Here is an 18,573-nt window from a genome sequence, read left to right as displayed (position 1 = left end):
CTTATAGAACCAGATAGCGAGCGACAATTTTCAGTTGGCAGCGCCCCTCACGGTCATACATTTGACGATGGCTTGGGAGGCATTTCATGACCATTTTGTCCCACAGTGCACGGAATGTTCATTCCTAGGCAAGGATTTCATTGATACCACTCAATGTGCTATTACTGGACTAGGCCCTATTAACTGTAGCCAAAAGCCCCTGGACCACCTGTCTTACTAGTCCCTTATGGTCCTAGAAATGATTCCCTCTTGGTGCTTCTTCCCATATTGAGAGTTACTATTACAATCATTGATCTTATACAGAACTATATGTCTGGTCAACTTCTTCAAGTCACTTAGTCATCGTTTTATCAGAGGTTCATTCACACATTTGGTAATGTAAGAAACAACAATCTTGTAAAATAAGCAATACAAATAATCTAGCTAGTAGTATTAGTAAGGTCATAAGTAAGAATTTAAGCCAAGAACTTCCATTAGGTGCGACCCAGTGTATCCCCAGGTCATTTGACTTAGTCTGTTCTGTACCAGTTCGTATCTTTAAGGGAAGTGATACGTAGGCTTATTCATAAGGCACCCAGCCCAATTTCCTAGTGTTATTAAGCTGGAAATCCTTAGTATGGTTTAATTGTTCCCAACATAAGGCGGGGAGGGGGGTGGTCTTAAAAAGCATAGCCTGGTGTCAGCCATATAAATCCAGCGCACAACTGAGGGAAGTTACATTCGTTGGCTGAAAATTTGCTCGTTGCTGATTGAATTTGAGTACCTTTAAAAGAAAATTCATATTTTTGGTGATGGTTAGAGCAAGTCTGATTGATTGGCCAAGAGAGGGAGTCCCAGGAAAGAAATACATTTGGTTTGTTAGCGAAAGTGTGAGCCATTATCAAAGTAATTGGTATACAGGCCTGATCCATCATCTTAGGTAAGCTGTCTACTTCAGATATAGTCTTCTTCTCGTCCTGGTCTTGTAGTGTCTCCCCTGTTTAAGCATCGCTTTTAAGATGATTTTGAGGTCAGCAGTCCTCTCCATAGGCCAGTCCAATGCAAGGGGTCAACTTCCTTAGTTTTACTGTGCATGAGCTGGTTAAAAGTACCTGATAAGGGTCCTTCCCATTTAGGTTGGAGATAGTCCTTTAAATGATGTCTTTTCCAGTATGCATAATCTCCTGGTTGCAGTCATGGGGGCATCTTTTTTTTTCCCCCTTGGGAAGTCAAGATTTATTAAAAGCATCAAGCTCCAGGGCATTTTTTTTTTTTAACAAAATACCTTTAAAAATGTTTTTTTTATCCCCACAAAAATCCTTATCATTTAAAACCAGATATTCAAATTACATGGCTAACCTTTTTAGCTAATCAACTCTTCAGTACTGATCCTAGAAAACAGCCTTCAATGGATCTTTGAATAATGGAGATTCAGCCACTGATACGAGTGGTTTAGGTGGTCACACGTTTAAGCCACAAGCTGTGACGTTTGGAAGGGGTGAGGTCTACTGTCCTGCATTATCAGAATTTGTCATATTTTCAGTGCTACTGGGTTGCACGTTATCTGCGAGGTTTTGTGCATGCTCAAGAAATAAATCTTTCAGTACACTTAATTCCTTAGCAATTTACTTTTTGCTTCCAACCGTTCATTCTCTTCCTTGAGCTGATTCACTCTCTGCAGCGTATCCTGCGCTTTCAGCTGGCTTTTCAACAGGCTCTTTTTCACCGCCATGCTCTTCCTCTCTCTGCACTGACGTCACGGTTGCAATCCACGGGCAAACTCTTTTTGCTCTGCTTGCTTGGAGGCACAGCTCTGCCTCCGCCCCCAGGGCCAGCGGGCCCCAGCTGAGGAACCTGCTGTAAACCGCTGGCATGAGCCTGAGTATGAATGACACTTATTCCATTCACGCCCGGGGTACTGTTCTGCTGCGATACCTTGCTCATTTGGGCACGCTCCCTCGACAACACAGAACTAGTAGAAATGAGGACAAGGTGATCAATGGTTTCCACACTAAACTGCCAAAAAATCAGCACATGTACCTGAACCCCTGAGGGTACTGCCCATCTGCGTTGGAAGAACAGATTCTCCTTCCCCTCAAACATGCATTTCCATCCTCTCCATCTAGACACCTCTGCTGACAATTTTCCTTACTGTGTTCCCTCCAAGCATGCTAATGAAGCACTTTATTTTTTGCCCTCCTCTGTTCTGTTCAACTCATGGTTGCTGCACGTTCCTCCAACCCGTGTTCAACAGTCCTCCAGCCCGCCAGCCCCCAAGCGGCCTCCACTCCAAGCGGCCCCCGCGGCGCAGCCCGACCGGACCCTGGCCTCGCAGCCCGACCCAACCCAGGCCTCGCAGCCCGCGAGTCAGCAAGGAGTGATGGTTATGAAACAGGCAGCCTTTGCCGGTTCCGCAGCCGCCACCCGCTTCGCCTCCCCGCCGGGGCCGTGTGTGCGCCAGGGGCATCTTATCTTCATCCAAAGATAGATTACTGAGGTAAACTTCAGAGGCAAACTTAGAGTGTCCTTAAAATAATTCAATTAAACTTTACAATAATGTAACAGCAAGGAGCTACAGGGAAGTGAGTCTTAGTAAATACAGACCTCAACTAACAAAACTATAATTTAATGTCCACTGAAACGATCTTTTTCTAAAATTACCCTCATTTCTACAAAATATAGCCAAAATAAGACTAATTTGTTTGCAAAATAAGTCTGGTTTCAATAAACTTGGCCTGATGATCTATACAAGTGTAATTGATCATATAGGTTCTTTTAAAGTTGGCTTTGCTGGAACTTTTTAAGCAATCTCAAAGTTTTAAAAGGCCTTTCAAGGGTAGGAAAGCTATGCCAAGGACTTGTCACTGATTTTGCCTTGGAAATTTTTGAGTGAATTTCTCCCTTTTCAAGGTCCTCAAAATATCTTGAGATTCCTGCACCTGTTAGGAGATGGCCTTCCTAATTTACCTGATAAACGTGCCGGTAATCCACAAGTTTCCAATCTCTGGAGGGATCAGGTAGAGAGAAAGGATATATGTTTCAATTCTGCTTACAAAGGTATAATTTACTAAATTGATGTAAGTCATAATTAGCTTAAGGGGAAGGGTTCCTTATAGCTGGAAAAGTAAAGATTAAAAGCCAATAATATTTCAGACAGAAGCCATAAAAAATTATAACCATATTCACCAGTTCACTGTCTCATGTAACTAATCCTTGTTAAGTTAATGAAGCCAAGAGATTTTCCATTAGAATTCTTTAATTTCTTACCCATCAGCAGTATAATCTGAAAGTTATCAGAAGCCTGCACTTGTCAAAAAGTGCATATTCTTGCTATGAATATTCTTGAAGAGGAAGCATCTTTGCAAGGGCATCAGAGTAAAACAATAACTGTCTATGAATGACAAGACTTAAGGCACGGTTAAAGACCTAATTACAATGCAGTTGACAAAGAAACTTGGTTACTGCTATGACATAAAACATTTTAAGATAACTAGAATTATGACTGATAATACTTTACCAAGGCTTACTGATTTTTAGGAATTCCATATAATTTCTAGAATATCTATATTAATAATATTTACCCATACAATATAACCTAAGAAGATTTATTACTCATTTGACAATGCTTCTCATGTAATTAATGTACTAAATGAACCTAATTAGTTTAATATCTGTCTTTGGGAGGTTTCAGGGACCCTTTTGGAATATCTCAAAAGTTAGTTAGAGGTCAAATTCACTGGAATTTGATTTGGGAAGTTTGTCAAAAAATGTCAGAAAGGTTTTAAAACACTTGGTCAAATAGGACCATAGATCACTGTGAAACAATACATATTCACTTAAGCAATGTGACAAAAGATTTCAAAGGAAAATACAGATCACTTAAAAGATAAACTCTAAAAGGTAAAGAAACTTAAGTTCTGTTATAAAAGCAGCTCAATGGTCAAAACACAACTTTGTTTTCTTAACAGAAAGAAAACTGAACTCCAGTCTTGCATCAGCCTACTTTTAATAACAATTCATTTACTTAATTAAATTTATTCTAAACTTAGCCAATCCCGACGTTGCACAAAACTCTTTTCTCGGGGTCCCTTTCCACGAACTTTCCATAACTTTCTGTATCAGTATTAGTTTGTCTCTTATTTTTTCCCATGCAGAAACAACCATCTCTAGGACAAAATTACTTTCTTTTCCCTTAACAAAATGCAATTCTATTCTTCATACCTTCTTTTACTGAAAACCCACATCCTACTTTGCTACTGTATACTGAAATATTTCTCTAATTATTTCTGGTAGCTTTAATTACATATTTAAACTAGAATACTCAACTCTTCAAAACCTTAATTTCTAGTGAAAACTAAGGATCAAGCAAATATGAACTGTCTTTTATGTTAGTATTCTATAGATTGGCAAACATAAATACCAATAATAATTTCTAAAAATATGTGCTTTCTTATAGAAAATCTCATGTGGCACCATATTTATCAATAGTCTTAAATATCTTTAGTTTCCCTGTAAATACAAGCCAATGTTTAGTAATTAGTGTTTCAGTACCTCATTTTATTTGGGAATGACCTAGCTATTCAATAAACTTTCCTCATTTAAATTAGCACAACTCTAAAATTTCAAGTTACCAAATATCTGGAGAGATTATTTTTAAGTAGACATTCCTCAAACATAATTACTCCTAGGACATTTACCCAAAAGCTCTTACTTCATTTACATTTTTTTAATAAAAATCATACCAAGTTTTTTCTTGCTGACAAATCTGCAACACATATAAGATCTTATTTGACTTCTATTAAACCTAGATACATTAAAAGTATTATACTTAATATTGATGATTCTAAAGACATGTCTATACTAATTAAATTGACAAACTTTAATACCAGGTATTAACAATGAATATTTCCCAGTTCATGTGAACCTGAAATTCATTCTGGCAGTTTCCTTTTGTATTTCTGAGAATTCATATAAGCACTTAATTTCCTTTAAGCCAATTAAGTAGAGCGCATTTCCAAATTAATTTTGATAATACCATCCAAAGGTAAAGACATATTTATAATGCACACATAGACATATGGAAAGACACAAGCAGAGGTCTCAACTTCACTTTAAAATTTAGTCATGAATTAGGCATTACAATATAAAACTCATTCGTTTATAAATAACATTTGGAATAAGTTAAATGTGAAAAGGCCTCGTCTCCCCACCCCGTTGTTTCCCTCAGTCTCAGGAATTACAGTAGTCTAGGTAAGTATTCCTGAGAACCCTGGTAGAACATTTACATCTCAAGGCACTGGGAGAGAAAAGCAAGTTTTCGTAGAAAGACTTGTTCCCTCAGGGTCAGAATTCTGGAAAGGTGTTTTATCATGCCAGCTTTCTCTAACAACTGTGTCTGCTACAGAGTCCACTTTGGCCATTTTCTGGGCAAGATTCTCCTTTAATGCCCAATTAGGTAAGTGCTTGTAAGAATAAGTTTTGTTTATAAACTTGGCTGGGGTGTTGGTCAGAGGCTGGCTTTCTGACACCCCTTGTTTCTGTTTGAGAGCTCTATTTCCCATCTTAAAGTTGAATTTGTTGGGGATAAAATCTACTAATGAGATTGTATGTGGGCCAGTGTGCTGCTTGTGAGCTTAACTCCTCTAGGCGCCGCTCTAGAGTCATCGCAGCCCTCTTGCGTGTCTCAGTTTCTCCCTTTGGTCGTCTAAGACCACCGTTGGTACTCAGATCATTGAATGGCCAATTCTTATACATGATCCCTGAATGAGCACGTCTTTTAATTAATAGACAGGTTGCCCTGTGGGACCACTGCACAGTGTGAGGATTCTGCCTCCACCACTCCCATAAATTTCTCAGTTTCCTGAGAAAGTCGTAACCGACCAAAAGCAGTCTTATCCTCCTTCTTCAGAGCAAAGCTCTCATGTAATATCTTCACTTTTATCCCAACAAGCTCAGTAAGGCAGCCAAATTCAGGAGAGGTGTCAGATCAGCCTTCTACCTAACCACTCAGCCCAGACAGCTCAGTGTCTTTCAACGGGGTGGGCGCCTTCCCTAGTATCTTTCAGCTGGGTGGGCACACCCCTCAACAGTGTCTTTCACCTGAGGGGCCAAGGACTGTTACATACTGCCAGATAAAACTCAGGATATCAACCAATATGGGAGAGCCGAGAGCCAGGGAAGAGAGACTCACCCAAATTCGTCTAGACTCTCTGAGGGAGGTGAATGGGCACAAGAGGCCTCTGCTGGTACCAAACTCTGGTTCCTCATAGAGTTCAGGCAAAGGAGAGAAGACTGCTCTGGGTCTCTTCATTAGTTGCCAAACTGTTGACTGAAAAAAAAAGAAAGCACAACATGAGTTTAAGTTTTATTTGGACAAAATGAGGACTAAAGCCCAGGAGACAGCCCCTCAGATAGTTCTGAGGAACTGCTCGGAAGAGGTGGGAGCGTGGTCAGTATATAATTTTAGTGAAGGGGGATACGTGTGATCAAGCACACATTTTGGTAGAATGTTGCTAGTCACAAGAAGTTTGCTGCTAGTCACAAGGGGCAGATGTCTGTTAATGATTTTAGCGTTCTTCTAGATATGAGAAGATGCAAGAATTTGGGCTCATAAAATCTCCTGCTGAAAGTATTTAACTGTCAAAAGCCCTGTTCTGCCAGTTTTTCTCAGAGCACAGAGTACCTCATTCCTCATCTCCCTGAACTCCTTTCAGGGTGTGCCGAAAGTCAGCAACTGCAGTGGCTTGATTCTTATAGAACCAGAGCGCAGGTGAAAATTTTTAGCTGTCAGAAACTTTAAGGTAGACTAGGCTAAGCTATGATGTTTAGTAGGTGTGTGAAATGCATTTTCAACTTGGGAAATTTTTGATTTACAATGAGTTCATTGGGATATAACCCCACCACCGTAAGTCAAGGAAGATCTGTATTTTCTTTTAGATCAGTATCAGAAATATAACTCACTGACTTGTAGGTAACTCCTTACAAACAAGGAATTTCAGTTTTGATAAACATAGTACCCTTGCTAGAGTCAGAAAATCCATTTTTAGCCTGTTAACATTGTTGGGAAGGAAAACTTTTCCATTCTACCCTTCTAGGTTCTGTGTCTGACTTAAGAACTGATTGGCATAACTGATAAACGGGAGAAAAACACTATTTTAATTATGTACTTAACACACAGGAGCATTCCGAAGATGTGAGACACAAAAGGCAGCCAGGCAATTGAGGCTTATAATAACATCCTGACCTAATGAAAGTGATAGAGGTCTGCATTTCAAAAGGGAGAGAAGGCAATTCACGGGAAGGTGAAAAGAGGAAATGAAATATTTGTCAAACAAACGTTGCCTTGCCTTGTAGGTAAGCACCTCAGGTGACTTATCTCTGGTGATAACTCTGTTCCTAGTACAGGCCCCCTTTCTAATGTAAATTACTCTTACAAAAGCGTAACTTCTACGCTTACCAAAGCGTAACTCTTACAAAAGCCTAACTTCTACTCTTACAAAAGCGTAACTTCTACGCTTACAAAAGCGTAACTTCTCCTGTGTCTGCAGTTTCTCAGAATAATCAGCTCAAAATAATCTTATGCCAAAGAAGCATAATTTGGGGTGGCATATTCTGCTACCCTTCAATGTTTTACTTCCTTTAATAGAGCTGCAGGGAGAAACTAGGTTTTCAAAAATAGAGGAAGCGGAACAAAAAGAATAGAATGTATTTTCCTAAAAACAATCATTTCAATGGTGTGACAAAATTAGGTGGTCTTCTCAGTGGCACGTTGTAGCATTTTGAGATTGAGCATTCAAATAATTTAACATAATTGCATAGAATCAGGTTTTAAAATTCAGTTGAAAAATAGCATGAAGTCTCAGGTTGGGTTCTGCAGGACGCAAAGTTTAGCATGCAGAATATTTCTTAGGAGTGCCCTAGGGACCAACATCTGTGGCAGGGAGGAGGAAGCAGGAGTGGGCAGAACAAGAAGTGAAGATTCAATGCAGGCCGAGAAAGCCTCGTCTCCCCTGCCCCCATCCCCCAGAGAGTTACAGAATATTCAAGATTGTCCTGAACTGTCCTAAGATGTCCAGGCTTTCGTACCCCTGATCAGTTAGGTGAGTATAAACTACCATAGCCATCCTAGAGATCAATTCAGCAGTATTTAGTGGAACTGGGTAGGCACACACCCCGCGACTTGCCAGTATTACTTGTGTGTTCTTCAGTGAAACTCTTGTATAGGTTTATAAGGGAGAACTGGTATAACAGAATTGGAGTCTGTTGTCCATCATCAAGGAACTACATAAACCAAATGGGGTGGAGGCATATGACAATCCTATTCGGTGGTCAGAAGCAATGAACTAGATGATGATAGCAAATATTTAGTTAACTACTAGGGAATGATAATACTAGCTAACATTGACTGATAATACTAGCTAACATCACTTACTGTTTGCCCTGCCCTTTGTTTATCTGCACCACCTGTATTCAACCCAATGCTCCATTATCATATTCCTAAATGTGGACACTGAGGTATGGAGAGGGCTTTCCTAGTGGCGCAGTGGTTGAGAGTCCGCCTGCCGATGCAGGGGACGCGGTTTCGTGCCCTGGTCCGGGAAGATCCCACATGCCGCGGAGCGGCTGGGCCCGTGAGCCATGGCCGCTGAGCCTGCGCATCCTGAGCCTGTGCTCCACAACGGGAGAGGCCGCAACAGTGAGAGGCCCGCGTACCGCAAAGAAAAAAAAAGATCACATAGCTAAAAAGTGGCAGAACCAGGATTTAAATGGAGAAATCCTAGTTTTGAGAGGTCATGCTTTTAACCACTACCTCAAGTATACACTTTGGGGATAAAATGTTTAATGTGAAAAAGAGAGACAAAACAAGAGCTAGCACATAATACTCTATGTGAATGTAAGGCACACCTAATATATAAATTACACCATATCTTTGAATGATACATACCTTGCCAAGGATTTATGTTAATCACTTTAGAGTAGCAGCCTTTGATGGAAGAAGGGAAATAGAAGCAGGAAGATGAAGGGGAAAAGATATAAAAAGAGGAAAAGGGCCTGGCATGCATCACTGATGCTGTGCTATAAACTGATTATGAGTAAGACAACTCCCTTCACTTGGGGCCCAAAGCAAGCAAAATCGTTACAGTAAAATTTCAGATCTGATTAGGTCTCATCTTACCTGATAAAAACATTTGTCATTTCTTCTGTGATAACTTACAAACTCCTGTAAAAAGGATACAAGACATGGGTCACTTCCACCTTACTCTCAATATCCAGCCATATAGCATTTCTCTGTTGCTTGAACACCTTGTGCCTTCCCGGGCCACCTTCCTTCACCCTGAATGTCTGCTCCTCCCCTCTGCAGCTTGGCTACATTCTGCTCATCCTTCAGATCTCAGCTGAAACATGCTTTTTACAGGAAGTTCTTTCGTTGAGCCCCAGACCAGGTTAGCTCTTCACAGCACTTACTTTTATTGTGTAGTTATTTGTGCCATTCTGTTTTCATGTCTTTCTCCCACCTAATATGAGGGTGTTTTATTTCCTGTGTTCACTGTCCCTAAGCCCAGCAGGGTATTTAGCATGTATTACACACTCAATATTAAGTGAATAAATTCAAGTTGTAGTTTATAAAAATGGCCACAAATTTTTTGATGCTTATCCCTTTAAAAGATAGAAATCTATTTCCATGCTTTGAATCTGGGGGGTTTGTGACTGCTTCAACCAATAGTATGTGCTAGAAATGACACTGTATGGTTTTGAACACTAAGTCACAAAAGGTGATACACCTTCCTCCCAGCTCTCCTGGGACAACTCCTTTCAGAAAAGCCCACCACCACATAAGAACTCTGACAACACCGAGACCACCATGCAGGAGACATCATGTGTAGGCACTCTAGACAATAGTACCAGCTAAGCCCAGCCTTCCAGCCACCACTGTCAGGAAGCCAGAAGAGCAGGGACATCATCTTTTTCCCTGCACACCAGCCTATCCAACAGTTGGGTACCATGGAATGACTTCAGTTGAAGACACAAGAAACAAAAGAATTGCTCGGCAAAGCCCTGTCCAAATTTCTGATCTACTGATTATGCGAACTATACTAAAAGGGTTGGTGTATCACTAAGTTGGGGGGTAGTTTGTTTTGCAGCAATAGCAACTGGACCATCTAGAAACTGGAGGAGATATAAAGAAACCCTGAATATTGAGATAGCATGTATACGCCAGGGGAACGGTACAACAGGGTTATACATACACAGTACAGCTGCATATATTCTGGTAATATTTTTAAAAACAAAGAATCCTACAGTTATCCAGGATTTCAGGTATACATCTGTCCCCTGCATTATAGGATATACCTTTGGTTTCCAGATACTAATTCTAATAAGGTCTTCAGTCATTGTGAAAACCCAAAAACATCCTTGCACATTTGAACAATGCACCTATAAGACAGATTTCTCACAGACTCATCACGAATTAAAGTACATTCCTTCTATAACCACAAACATTTGAAAAAGAAATTACAAGAGCATCACAGGATAGAGTTTCTAGGCCACATCAATCAAAAGCTTTATTCTCGGTTTTGAAACTTTGAAACTTTGTTTTAAAAACTTAGAATTTAAAACTTGTACCAGTGAAGTTGGGTTTAATCAGTGTATGGGTTCAGAATTACAGGCTCAGGGGGCTCCCTCTGGAAGATGAAGAGAGAGGAAAAAAAAAAGTCTCCACCATCATTAAGGATTTTTTATGTTTCTGGAGGTCTCAAATCCTGGTAATTTTCCTCTCAACTCAAACTTAGGAAAATATTGTTACTACATAGCTTGGTATTCTAAACTTGTGAGATTACAGAGCCATCAGAAGGTTCTGTAAAGAAACTCTCATTGCCATCACAATGAGTATGGGATTACAGAATTCAAACTTTTTACCCCAAATTGAGGAAGTCACCCATTCTGATAGAGTTCTCTACATAGTATTATGCATAGCATAATACTTTACATTATCACAGCTTTTATCAGGACTCTTTGGAAGATAATCTGTCTCAGCTATATTCTAGTTATCTAGCTATAAAATATAGCTATATGTAGCTATATTTTAGTTATTTTAGCTTTAAAGATATTTTCTAATTAACTTTTAATTTTGCTTGATAATTTCAAAAGTTATAATGAACTAGATCTCTAAAGATGTGACTGAAAATGGTGGAAGTCAAAAGGATAAGTATCTTGGGCTTCTCTGGTGGCACAGTGGTTGGGAGTCCGCCTGCCGATGCAGGGGACACGGGTTCATGCCCCGGTCCGGGAAGATCCCACATGCCGCGGAGCGGCTGGGCCCGTGAGCCATGGCCGCTGGGCCTGCGCGTCCGGAGCCTGTGCTCCGCGACGGGAGAGGCCACAGCGGTGAGAGGCCTGCATATCGCAAAAAAAAAAAAAAAAAAAAAAAAAAGGATAAGTATCTTGGTTTATTACTGTCTTACTATGCAGAATGGAGGACCCCCAAATCCACCCCCATCAGGAATTTTAATGGCCGATTTGCTGATGCTCCCTATATCAAATAATGGCATCAGCAAATATGATGATCTAAGTTACAAAATGTCTAAGCCCCAAATGTCCACTCTGACTTCCAGATACCCATTCCATCACCAAATTCCACCACCAAAATTCAGCTTCTACAAAAGGCAACACTCCTACACTGTTGTTGGAAATGTAGATTGGTACAGCCACTATTGAGAACAGTATGAAGATTCCTCAAAAATCTAAAAATAGGAATACCATACGATCCAGCAATGCTACTCCTGGGTATATATCTGGAGATGAAAACACTAATTCAAAAAGATACATGCACCCCAGTGTTCATAGCAGCATTTACTATAGCCAAGACATGGAAGCAACCTAAGTATCCATCAACAGATGAAGATGTGATATACATACACAATGGAGTATTACTCAGCCATAAAGAATAAAGTTTTACCATTTACAATATGGCTAGTCATGGAGGGTATTATGCTTAGTGAAATAAGTCAGAGAAAGACAAAATACTATATGTTATCACTTGTACGTGAACTCAAAATGAGTGTATATAATGAAACAAACCGACTCACAGATCTAGCAAACAACTTAGTGGTTGCCGGTAGGGAGAGGCAAGATAGGGGTAGAGGATTAAGAGGTACAAACTACTGTATATAAAATAGACTACAAAGATACACTGCAGCACTGGGAATATAGCCAACATTTTATAATAACTTTAAGTAGAATATAACCTAAGAATTTGAGTCACTGTGTTGTATAACTAATATTGTAAATCAACTATACTTCAAGTAAAAAATGAAAAAGAATTCAACTTCTACATATCCCTTATTTTTTGAAGAGTTCAGACTTTTATTGTCTGATTTCCCAACTTCAACTTCTTCCATAAGTTTTGGCCTCACCAGAATTATCTTTCTAGAACATAGGTATGATCATGCCAATCCTCTGGCATCCACATGTCTTAACCAAAATAACCGTTATGTTCCTTAGCCCGATATTCAAAGCTCATCACAAACTTGTCCCGGGCTCTAGACTGTTGCGGAGTTTCAGGTTAGGCATTTCTAATTCTTATCTTAATCTAGAGCCAACCCTTAATCAAAACTGAGTTTTAACTTTGGAAGATTGATGGCCCATGTGGATTTTATTTTTAATGAATTGACTTAGTGGTCTTACCCTGCCTTGTGTGCCAACTCTCCCTGACTCCATCAAATATAACAGAAATCATCAGGGGAGGAGGCTTGGCTCTAAACAAAGAAATTTGGAATAACTAAATTCACTGGTATCCTTCTGAATAGCTCGCTGACAGACACAGTATTTTCTGAGCTCGTTTTAAAGTATTGTTTACACTGGTCTATGGCTATAAAACTGATTGTGACAAAGCCCAAGACGGAAACTGGAAGATGCTTGCGTTCCTCTCAGGAGATTGTGCAATGCTTGGAGCAGTCACCAGGGGGCGCTGCGCCTCCCTCCACCTCTGCATCTCAAGCATTCCCAGCACACAGCTACAGACTCTAAACTTTCAAGACAAAAAAAGAGGAGCTAGAAAAACGTAAAAATCCGTGGGGCAAGAATGCAGGAGTGGAAGGCAGGCCAGCTGCATGGGTGTGTGACCTGTGTGCAAGCACAGGGCTCCACATACAGAAGGGTCTGTCCTTGGTTTAATGCTCTGTTCTGCCTTGAAATTTAGTTTTGTGTGCAAGGGCTCCACAATTTATGTAGGCAGTTCTGGTCTGAGGGTTTGGAGGCTGGCGCTTCAAGCCATATCTAACCTTCCCTAAGGAAGGATTATGACGTTGGATTTTCTTCAACTTTTTACAACCCAGGTCCAGTCATAAAAATCTTTCAATCCCATTTCCCCCTAAAATTGGTTATATGGTATTGTTGGGCTGCACCCCACAGGCCTGCAAGGCTTGTTGCCCAGCCTCGAGACCAAGGAAAGAGCCTGGAAACAGCAACAGAGACTATCAACAGTTTATTGGATAGAGAATCTTACCAGTCTGAAGCAGAAGCTCCTGGAGTAACACCCCACTGTGTATGGCAGACACCAGGAAGAACACAGAAGCAATCTTCTCTACTCAGGGAGAAGGAGGCTACCATTTACAGGTGAAATTGGAGTCAGTTTGGCTTATCAGTTACCAAGGAAACCAGCGGCTGGGACAGTGGGCAAGCACCTGGGCAGTTACTGATTAAGCCCTATCATTAAGAGGATTGGATAGTCTTGTGACGGATTTATAGAGAGCAAGAGAACAGTCATCTTGAGTGGCCCGAGGATACACTCCACCCCTACGCACCCTGCACAACCCTTACAATTTGGCCTGCCCCTCCTCCACGATATCCCTGGGGTCAGGTATGTAGAGGTACACAGCAACAAAATACCACAAATGCAATACAAACAACAGCAGCTACGGAGTATCAAGTGTAAGATACCTAGTATGCTAAAAACAGTGATTCTCCAAGAGGTGGGAAAATTCTGGAGCCAGGCGCCTGGCATGCGGGACAGGAAAGAGGAGAGTCTTCAGTCATCCCCACGTAGTCACATTAGCTGGGTCGATTTTTCATGGCATCTTACTGCTCATCCAGCAATCAGACTCACTTTGCAGTGAGACCACAGTTGTCACCTTGTCCTCAGACAGACTAGGGATGAAATGTGAGTTGCTGGACAGGCACAATACAGGGGAGATCATGACCATTAAGCCAATTACAAGCAGTAAGAGCACTCTGAGAAAATACCACCCCTGCCTGTGGTTTTGTCCTGGCCTGCAGTACCACACCGCCTGTCCACCCTCAGTCTCCACAGCCGGGGCCGAGGACTGGAGACCACATATGTAAACAGACCACAGTGTTAATGTGACGGTACCTCTCTCCAGTAAGGGGCCCAGATTACTATAGTAGTTTTGGGTGTAGCCAGGTAGAAGCCAGGTGAGATCTCTAAGTCCCTTTCTAAACCTATTCAGCAAACCCAAACCACTGGGGCTTTACCTGCCAATCCCAGGGCCATTTTATAGTGTGCTCCCCTGGTGGGGGGGCTGTGGGAGGGATGGGGAGTGGTGTATATCCTGCAGCAAGGGTCAAAGTGAATCATTGTCCTGACCGATAGTTGACCATTGCCTAGTTGCCTCTGGGTTAACATGGCGTAGCCACTGGCTTCTTCAGTTATAGCTCACAGGGTTTGAATTAGCTTCCCCGTCCACACGTGGAGAGAGCAGGTTTCCATCTCAATGGTTGTTTAAGTAGCCCACTCACCCTTTCTGCTAGCCCGGCAGCAGGGGGGTTGTAGGGCAGGTGGAAAGGCCAGTGTGTCATTTTTATCATTCCATGCCTGAACTTCCTGGCTGGTAAAGTGGGTTCCTTGGTGGCTATTGGAGTACATGGGGATCCCATACATCACGCACAGCTGTTATAGATCCCCAACTAGTGGTTTTATTGAGTTGCTGATGACTTGGGTGGGCCTTTTGTAATGTCTTCCACCTGTCGTAACACTGTAGCCCACATGCAGCTGCCGCTCCATCACACCATCCTTACTTTTCCTCCTTCCACAGCTCAGAGCAGAAGCCCAAGGGTACTCTTTCATCACTTTGCCATTGCCACAGGCCCAAACCAAACCTTTCTGGTTAACTGACCACATCCAATTCACAAGCCTGGCCCTGCGTTAATATCCCTAATGCCTGTGTCTGTAATGGTTTAGGTTATGCTTGTCTTACCCGACCAGATAACACCCAAGTATTTGATAGATAATCCAGGTCCTTGCATTTTGTCTGTATTCACCGGCCAGCCCCGTGCAATCAGACAAGCCACAAGTGCAGGGCTGCTACTTTTAATACTAGAAAGAAACTCTGAGGTTAACAGGATATCATCAATATGGTGGAAGAGAAAGACATCTCTCATGGTAGTCAGCTGCCTCTGCTCTGAAGGGAGCCGCTCTTCATCTCTATCCTGTGGGATAAGGACCTTTATGACCTCATCCCAATCTTCCCCTTCTTCAGTACTCTCAGTAGGTCCCACACCTTGGGAGCCCAATTTGGACGGGCCATGACCCTCTGGACTCTCTTACCGACACCCCTTCCTCAAGGACAGACACCACAGGGCCCCACTTACTAGTGGACAGCCAAACCGGGGTTCCCCCTGCAACTTTCCATTCCCCGTTCTTATTTCCTGACATCTTGGTGCTCATGGGGGTCTCTTTGGCCTCCTGGCTGGCTCGTCAATTGTTGGGCTGCACCTCACAGAACTACAAGCCTTGTAGTTGCCAGATTGAGACAGAAGAAGGAGCCTGGAAATAGCAACAGGAACATCAACAGTTTACTGGACAGGGAATCTTACCAGTTTGAAGCAAAAGGTCATGGAGTTACATCGTGCACGGCAGGCGACTGCAAGAACCTCTACTACTGCGAGGAGGAGGAGGCTACCATTTATAGGGGCAAGTGACGTCAGGTTGGCTCATCAGTTACCAGGGAAACCAGCAGCTGGAGCCGGGGCAAGCACGTAGGCAGTTACCAATTAAGTCCTAAAATTAAGAAGACTGGATAGTCATGTGAGTAAAGGCGGGTCTGGTCAAGCAGGGGATGCACGGAGAGTAAGAGAAGAGTCATCTTGAATGGCCTGACCATACAGCTATTTTGCCAGTGTTCATTTTATTGTACCACTTGCTAACCCTGGGCAGCTGGTTTTCTGTGATTTTCTGTGATTCCTTCAGTGAACAAAAGGATCCAGGTGGAATTTACCTCCTTTTGTTTCCCATGTGGTTATTTTCCCATTCTTTTCTTTTTTTGGCAATATTATTTTTTAATATTCCTCAGCAGTGATGATGGAATAGGCTTTATTGCTGGGAGCTGGTTTTGAGTGTTTTGGCCTAAAGATTCAGATGAAGAGGTTGGTTCAGCCCAGCAGTTTAGAGGTGCTTAACCCTTCAGCTGAGTCTATGAGCCCATTATAACTTAGGTTTCTGAGTATTTCTGGTTCCTAAAGCTGAAATGAGTCTTTTTGGTTCTCAGTGGTATTTTATTTCCCACTGTTGTCTTATCTGTCCCAAATAAGACAACTTTCTCAAAGCACAAGGCTTTGAGAAAGTTCAACATATTTTGGCAAATAAACAGCGCAGCTCCTGATGGAGACCTGATTGCAAAGTGAAATCACACCGTGGGATCCAGAGCAGCCGATAAAGGGGTCAAGGCACAGCTTGTCACTTCTTCCTGTTTGACCTAGATTCTCTCTTTAAAATCCTAATATAAACTCTATAGGGATTACAATATCAGCTTAAATGGAACTGGAAATCACCCTTCTGCAGCAATGTCATTAAGAAGTGGACACGAAGTGTTCTTAATTCATGCCATGTAGCTGAGGAGACAGTGACACGAAGCAAACTGAGAATCATGCAGTGTCATAGGAAGCCAATGGATAAATTATTTTGTAGGAGTTATAATGATATTAAAATATTATATCCCCTTAAATCATTTCAAACTATATGCACAATTGCTTTACAATCAAATTGTTATTGATGCTTCTTGGTAAAGATGGGCGATAATGAACAGATCACAGAAGCTCACCATATTATAAGCTAGTAAGATGAACAACAACAAAAAAAGAATAGATGAAAGCAGTCAAAAAGTTCACAACAACAACAACGAGACAAGAGAAAAGCCATGACCTTATGTCATACATTTAGAAGATGACAACCAAGAAAAGAAACAGAGGAGGGTTAGTGAGGGCTCTTCTCTTCTCCCTCCCCTCCTGCAAGCAACACTGTTGAGTCAGAAAAGTCCTGAGACTTCTGCTTCTACCTTCTAACTATGGAGAGAAATAGACTAATTAAATATTGTTACTGTCTTGTGACTAGGGAAGGGTGGGGGAGTAGGAAAAGCTACTGGGTAGATGGAGGAAATGGGAAAACCTGGACTGACTCTCTGGTAGAACACAGGTTCCCAGAGCTCCAGACCAAGTTTGAGAAAGAATCTATGTCATAAAAATATCTACCATGAAGTAGAAGAAGCTCTTATTAAAGGGGTAAACTCCATTCGTGAAGATTTAACACAATCTCAGAGGAGATAGCAGAGTATTTTTCCAGGAACAGCTGCAAACAGATTTATCTGAGTTGTTCTCACATTCAAGATACAGGAAAGTGGCTAGACCTCAATTCCCAGTCTTCAAATAGAATTCAGAGGCAGGGTAGATTAATGAACTAATTTGAGGCACAATATGAAATTTATATTTGAATTTACAATAATAGACATAATAGAAATTACATTTCTTCAACCTCCATAGAGCCAAAAGCCTCTCTCTTAACCTAGCCGTGAAATTCGAAGAGTGAAAAGTGCCCTAAAGCCCAGGAAGATGAGAACCAACTCCCTTCTCAGTGGTGAGTGCCACGAGGCATTCTGATGGGAGATCCAGGGATCACTAAGAGAGATTAGTGAAAAAAAAATGTAAGAACACGACAGTGGATCAGGGAGAGTGAGCATTAAGAAGAAAGTGGGCAGAGAAGGAAGGAAGGGAGTGAAATCTCCAAGGAGCCCCATCAAAGGTAGGGCAGGGTCTGCCTGGACCACCACAGCACAGCCAAGTTAAGGGGCACCACCTGGGGCAGAGTTTGAGTGCCAATCTATCAGGAAATATAACAAGATGAAGAAAACCACCCAGAAGTCCTCTTCCAGACAACCATGTATGGTTGGAACAAACGTTTTGATAACTTGTGTTAAAAGATAAACTGAGGGCTTCCCTGGTGGCGCAGTGGTTGAGAGTCCGCCTGCTAATGCAGGGGACGCGGGTTCGTGCCCCGGTCCGGGAAGATCCCACATGCCGCGGAGCGGCTGGGCCCGTGAGCCATGGCTGCTGAGCCTGCGTGTCCGGAGCCTGTGCTCCGCAACGGGAGAGGCCACAACAGTGAGAGGCCCGCGTACCGGAAAAAAAAAAAAAAAAGATAAACTGAGGCATATTTAAAAGTTTAAGGGTTTATTTGCGCAGAAATAGATTCCAATCAAGCATCACCAAAACACAGTGATTAGGAGCGCTCCATCGATAGGAGCCAGGAGAAAGAAATTAATTATTTGATTGCCTGTAGCTTAAAGCCTAGTCAGCTGTTTGTGATTG

The 18,573-nt window shown here is 41.8% G+C and overlaps 1 pseudogene across 1 annotated transcript; it reads right to left on the bottom strand.

Moving 5' to 3' along the window:
- Window positions 1-1,071: 1,071 nt before the first annotated feature.
- LOC309959238 (CCAAT/enhancer-binding protein gamma-like) lies at window positions 1,072-1,923 on the bottom strand (annotated as a pseudogene). Its single transcript has one exon. The product of its transcript is annotated as a CCAAT/enhancer-binding protein gamma-like (transcript).
- Window positions 1,924-18,573: the final 16,650 nt, after the last annotated feature.

The sequence above is a fragment of the Leucopleurus acutus genome (assembly GCF_964270905.1).
Source record: "Leucopleurus acutus genome assembly, chromosome: 3".
NCBI lineage: Eukaryota > Metazoa > Chordata > Mammalia > Artiodactyla > Delphinidae > Leucopleurus > Leucopleurus acutus.
Note: the sequence above shows the minus strand (reverse complement) of the source record. Positions and strands in the feature narration are given on the sequence as shown.